The sequence below is a fragment of the Misgurnus anguillicaudatus genome, chromosome 15 (genome assembly GCF_027580225.2).
Source record: "Misgurnus anguillicaudatus chromosome 15, ASM2758022v2, whole genome shotgun sequence".
Taxonomy (NCBI): domain Eukaryota; kingdom Metazoa; phylum Chordata; class Actinopteri; order Cypriniformes; family Cobitidae; genus Misgurnus; species Misgurnus anguillicaudatus.
The window spans coordinates 19,790,876-19,797,648 of record NC_073351.2 but is presented as its reverse complement, the minus strand read 5'-3'; the positions used below and the strand labels follow the sequence as shown (position 1 = coordinate 19,797,648).

Here is a 6,773-nt window from a genome sequence, read left to right as displayed (position 1 = left end):
CTAAATACAGATGGATGGATGATACACACTTCGAGTAGTCAAGAACAATTGACTGTCAAGTCACACAATTGAAGAACAACCCGTCATATAGATTTTTAGAAACTTACAGAGATGTGTGTCTTCCACTGACCCACAGCGACGTGATGTGTGTCATCATCTTTCATTTTTTTCTCTTTAGTCACGGTTACTGTGGTTACGTGTTATTGCAGTAGTGTCGAGAAACTGTAAAGCACTAAGAAAAAAATCGTTTTAGACTCTACAGACATGTATTTCTGTTCATGTTTTGTCTGTTCTGTTCATGTTTTTTACTAATATTGCTAATTCCCCCAGCAAATTAATTTTTTTTATATTATATCATTTTTGTTTTATTTATGGTTGGTTAAATCGTTTACATCTCATTCAACAATAAAAAAAATATATAATAATTTTAAAAACTAAAAAATGAAAACACTCAATGTTGTTGATACCAGGAGTATCACCTTTTACTAAACTGAAAGGTTTATATTTATTAATAATTCGGCCACGTACAGCTTTATTTATTATACCATATACATTTTATATTTGGCATTTACCCAAAGCGACTTAACTGCAATACAGTGTATACATTTTACCATTAACCTAAACAAACCAATGAACCTATACATTATTTTTGTCTCTGTAGAATCTCACACCTTTCAATGGTGCCATCTTGTGTATACAACGGACGTTGCAGCCCTAAAATTATAGCCTTGTAAACTTAACTGGATAAACAGATCATATGATAGAGTGATTGACAAGCAAATTTTATGTTGCAATGTGAAAAATACTTTTTTTATTTAGAAAAAAAATTATGCAAACTGAATGTTTTTTTTATTAAAATATAAAGAACTTGGCCTTAAAAATACAATAGCGTAAGATTTGCCTTGCAGTAGCGAAACTGTCCTGTGGATGGCAGTGGTGAACAAATCAAACAAATCAATACCAATCAACAATTCAGTCAACTTTACGTTGTATATCACGTTCATTACAGTCTCTACATATCAACAAAACGGTAAATCTTTCTTTTAACATTCTTACATATGAGGTCTTTTACTTTGAGATTTATGTTTTGAAAGCAGGTGAACATATAGCACTCATGATATGAATGGTTTCAGTTGCCACAAGTCAACAACTTAACTCTAACTTAAACCTAAATCTAAACTTACTACATACCTACTAACGTTATAGTGCTGCTCACTTAAATGATGAAATACTGCTTCACTGACTGTTATTATCGTTTCTCTGTACTGTGTCTGCACACACAGTTTTGTGGCATTTACTCACATGATCACTTGATTTGGAGTGCGTAGGCTGATTTCTGGTGCACCGGCGGTTGTGGGGCATTGCTTTGCGGTTGTTAAGGTGTTTTGGCTGGTTGCTAGGGCAATGCATTGTCGCTCACTATACACTAGAGTGTTTTGGAGTCATTTATACCCCCTACACTTTCTATCAAATGACATATTCTAGAGTTTGGCATAAGAACGTATAATTGTTATACCTCTGCCAAACGCTAAGAAATATCATGTTTTGAATAGGCCGCTTGGACGTTTGCATTTAATTGCTAAAAACAACGTTATTTGTTATAATGCAATGTGGTTGTGTGGTTTATGGTTAAAAAACACATTATTTTCCACATACCGTAAATTTTTGTAGCTCCAGATTTCACTTTCTTCCTGAAATGCACGTATTTGAAATGCTCTGTGTCTCTGATTGGCCAGCTAATCTGTATGTTGTGATTGGCCTGAAAACCTCTGACGTCACCAGGAAATGTGACACTCCTTACCATGTTTGAAATGTTTGCTCACAATGCAATGCTAACAGGAGTTAACTTATAGGCTGTGAGTCCGAAGCAGGAGGAATTATGATAATGTCGGTCTTCTACATCACCAATCCCTGGAAGTAAACTGTTCCCTACAATCCGTGTGTTTGTTGTAGTCCAAGAAAAGAGTTGGAGACGATAACTCGCATCATTGTTTACTTCGGGGTTTGTACCTTTTGCATATCGTTAACATGTACTACTACACACTTGCACACCAATGGAAATTTAAAAACAGTGAATCGGACAATAAGTGCTCTTTAAGGCCCTAGTGGCCACCGACTCCTTGATTAAATGCTTTTATCTTACAGTTCATTCAATGTATATTTTATGAGTATGTTTCTGGAAATTGAATCGATGATCTTTGCGTTGCTAACGCTATTTTCTCTACCAATTAGCAAAGCAACACAGTTTTGCTCATACATGGCCTGGGTTTCTTCTTTTATACACATTTATTAATTTATTCAGTGTCATTTTTTTATGTTATCAGTTAGCACACTTCTGCTTAAGTTGAATGATTGACATTTTGTTGTGTTTTATGTAAGCAATAAAGTTCCAGAGACTGCTGTATCGTAAATAAGTCACGGCTGAGGAGCGTTTTAGGCACAACACGAAGCAGAGTGCCTGCTGCAACCCTTTCAGCTGTGACTTATTTACAATACAGCACTAGCCTCCAGTACATTATTGCTTTTATAGAATGGTAAAAAAATGGCTTTAAAATTAAAGCTAAAAAATATGTAGCAATGCAACTTTCATGAAGTAAAGTCACTATAAGCCTTCCTTCCACTGGAAAAAAAATAGTCCCTGCCTGACCGACTGTGAGCAGCAGCAGAATATTTCACGTTTACATTGCCAAGGGCGCAGCGAGTAGCTGGGTGCAGCGTTCATAGCTGTGTTTTATTTGTGATAAAACCAAGGGACAAACTTCCGATCTCTCTGATGAAGCCAATACGGAAGTGACTTAAACTGCAATGCATTGACCGTCCGCTAGAAGCTGGCTCCAAAAGGGAGTCAATTCCCAGAATGCCCAAGTTTCTGCATAATTAAGGGCGTGTCCACATAAGTGACAGGTGAACTGCCACTGCGTCACTACAGTTGAGCCAGGCTAGTGTGGTTTCAACAACAAGCCACCTCAGCTTCACCCACCCCCCGCCTCTACCCATTTTCGGTTATCCACAAGTTATTCACAGTGACATGCGGCCAAGGTGGCCTACTATTGGCTTCAAAAAAAGCTCTTCACAAAACTATGGGGGATAGACACTACATCCATATTTTTACAGTCTATGGATAAAACACAGCTATGATCGCTGCACCCACCGACTCTGGCTAAGGGCGCTCCACAGTGATACACAATCAAGAACTGGAACTAACCAGTTTTATAAATGAAAGTACAGAAATAACTTTGACCTGTTGTATTCATCAGGTATAGAGCGCCGCAGACATGACATATATGTTTGTAGGCCAACCCGAAAGTTAGTAGTGATGGCAAAACAAGGCTTACTGACCCACTGACACTTCGCAGCCCATTGCTTTACCCAAAGAGTCATTACCCGAAGCTTCATTCAGCATTGCTCCCTACTAGTGATACCTAGCTACTGTTAAAAGAAATAGCAGATAAATAAAATACATTTTATGCAATGATATTAGTGGCGGCCAGTGACTTCTTTTTTCGAGGGAGCTTGATGCGAAGTTCGTCACAACATGTATGTAGCCCGTCATGTGTGTGGTTCCTTTTTGCACATCGAAAGATCCTGTGTGCATCACGTGTGTTGTCAAAATAAGTGCCTGCTGCACATGCATCAAATCGTTTATGATAAAAGAGACGCTCGCGTTTGCCAGATACTCATATAATCTCATGCGTAATGAAAGTTTACTGTTAAGGGAGTGTCTTCCATGTATTTTGTGAACGTCTCTTTTATCACAAACGATTTGACGTGTGTGCAGCAGGCACTTATTTTGACAAATCACATAATGCACATGGTTCACATGATGCAACAAACACATATTTTGAAAATGCAAGCAACACACTTGACACTCTGAACACTTATTTTGAATTGGCGCCCCTCAGATGAGCAGTCACGAGCCTCCACTGAATGATATTAAATATTAAATGCATTTTTTCTGTGTAACCTCAAGTTAGTGGGACACTGGTTCTCTCAAAAAAGCACATACATTTTTCCATATGAATTATTGCAATAAATAATCTCTGTGTTTAACAAAAGTCTATGACACTACGTTTTGTCCAACAAGATAATCTTCACGGATTTTATATGTTTTTTTCTACAAATTTTTGTAAATTTTAAAGTGTTAAAAATGCTTTTACTACAAATAAAGAGTTTGGTTCCAAAACGCATTAAATCCATTTTGACAAATTTCGGTAAAAACTTGTTTTCTATACCAAGAAAGTGACAAGATGAAAACCACTATTTTCTGTTACAAACTTTCACATAGCATCTTTAGGTTATAAAAACATAAAACATTTAAATCCATAACTTGATTTTCAAAGATTTATTATAAAAACGAATTTTTTTCCACAAAATGCAATAAATCCATGACAGTTTTTTATTTCAAAATGCTATAAATCTATTAAATCAATGTATAAATGTGCATTCATCTTTACCATTTATATTTATTTAGTATAGTGGTATACAATGATTAAAAAATAAACATTAATGGCATTAATCAAAACACTTACTTTGTTTTATTAAGAACACTGTCATTGCAGCGGTTATACTTGACGTCGTCTCTTTACATTTTTCACAGGGATCAGCTGTAAAATGTTTTGGTCCTGCTCGATTAAATAATGATAAATAATGTAAAGTTTTTCAAAAGATCCTCTGGGGTCCATGTTTTAGCATGAGAAGCTTGATGCTGTAGAGAGAACAAGCACCCGAGTGCCTCTCACGGAAATTATTAGATGTTGATGGCTTACGTTTCTTTCCCATCACAGAAAACCATCACAGTTTTATCAATGCCATCAAAAGTATTATTTTGTTTTGTTTGTTGATAACGAAGTACAAAGTAGATGAGGAAAACTAGGACTCATGTGTACTCAGCGCGCCACCATGTTTGTTTACATTGCGTGACTGGTGGGCTGTAAATTCAGGAATGGATTTATTGCGTTCTGTAAAAAAGGAGGAGTGGCATTTATCGCATTTTGGGAAACAAGGGAAAAAAGATGACAGAATAACACGGCGGATATTGGATTTTGCGTAAAATTAAGAACTTACTTTTAACTACTGACCTGATATAATACTGATTTTGTCAGTAACTCATTTTTTTCAAACTAGACAAAACTTGTAAGTGTCATAAACCTAAACACAGAGCTTATTTTTTTGCAATAATCCAAAATCTATAGGAAAAATTGGCTTTTTTACGAGGGAATCAGTGTCTCGCTAACTTCTGGGTTAGCCGACAAAAATACGTCATCCCTACGGCACTTTATTGCTTTGCACACCGTGCACACTGCCATACCCCATTACCTCATTTTATCTTGCTGTATCTGTTATTATTATTGCTTGTTTCCTGCAGTATAGCCAGAGTTTAGATAAAAGGTCATTGTTTTATCAATTACAGATAGCATCTTGATATGCTGTATCAGATTGTTGATCGTGATGTCATGTCTGCCAGCAGAAAGGGAGGAACCATGTGGTTGACAAGCATTATTTGCAAGCTTTATGTTGTCAAATTGTGAAAAACATATGACATTACCACACATTGGCATACCATGAGCTCTGAATGATATAATATTGTATTTCTCAGCTCTTCAGGATGGCTGCAGTAGCTCGCTTAGATCAGTGTAATAATGTACTGTATAATGGGTTGGCTTGTTGTGTTACAGTTCAAAACTATGTTTAAAGAGATTTTGTGTTAATGAAGGGCATGATCAGGAGGTAAGTGGCAGACCTTGCTCATGAGGTAAATGATTCAACCATCATTTTGATTCAATTAGACTTGAAGGCCCTCAGAAAGGGCATGAAGTTTTAATTTAGAAGCTTCCTCCTTGCTACTTACCACAAACTTATCTGTCGAGAGTATGATGAAATCTTGTGACAAGCTGTGTAGTTGAGATGGACTTTACACCTCAGTGCATTTTAACCAGATGAATAGGTTTTTATTTGCTCTCATCAGTACTGTAGGCTGGTTGAAAATGTCTTGTGCTTTTACTATTGCGCCATTAAATCCATCATTTTGAAAGCCGTCTCTCTCTCTCTCTCTTGCTTTCTCTCTCGCTCTCTCACTATCTCTCTCTCTGCTTCTTTTTCTATATATTCCCCTCCCTCACTGTCTCTTTCTTTCTTTCTGGCTGCTTTTCATTCCTGTTTCTCTTTTCATTGTTTGTTCACTCGCTTTTCTTTAGCTCTTTGGGACCTTTATTTCTTCTCTTCCTCTTTTCAGGTTTTCTTTATTCTCTTTTCTGAATAGTTGCGGTACTTAAAGGGAAAAGGGAAGGGGCTGGGGAGGTTAGTTTCAGTCAGATCTCAGGCTCAACACTTCCTGCAGTCAGTAGTATCAGTGCTGGGGAGTTTTCGCACATTTTGCGTGTTGACTTACGGAAAGTTTTTGCCCGAATGAAACACCCTATATAACATTTTAAATGATCCTATAGAAAGTACAACAGTCTTGTGTCTCGCTGATTCTTTTTGTCGTGTGGTTTGAAGTCGCACATACATTGGCGTATTGTGTTACACTGCTGCAGTGGTTGTGAAGATTGTTATCTCCTCATAGTAGGTGTTTTATGTCTCACAGGGACATCTTCATCTGACAAACAATATTATGTCCTGACATGTAACACGTTTTCATGTGGAACCATAGGCAACCATTTTTCTTAGCTTTTTGCATTTTGTACCACCAACATCCCATCAGTTAGGTTTAAGTGCTGCTTTGAGACCTAAGGGGAAGCTCATATGCTGGATTTCTTCAAAGAATTTAATGCGCA

General features: G+C 37.0%; 1 protein-coding gene across 1 annotated transcript in view; it reads left to right on the top strand.

Moving 5' to 3' along the window:
* The first annotated feature begins 923 nt into the window (after nucleotides 1-923).
* The window catches only part of znf710a (zinc finger protein 710a), a 28,933-nt gene continuing 23,083 nt past the window's right edge, over nucleotides 924-6,773 (top strand). The window contains exon 1 of the mRNA XM_055173988.2: nucleotides 924-1,030. The gene's annotated coding sequence lies outside the window, so the exon portion shown is untranslated. The remainder of the gene's footprint in view (nucleotides 1,031-6,773) is intronic.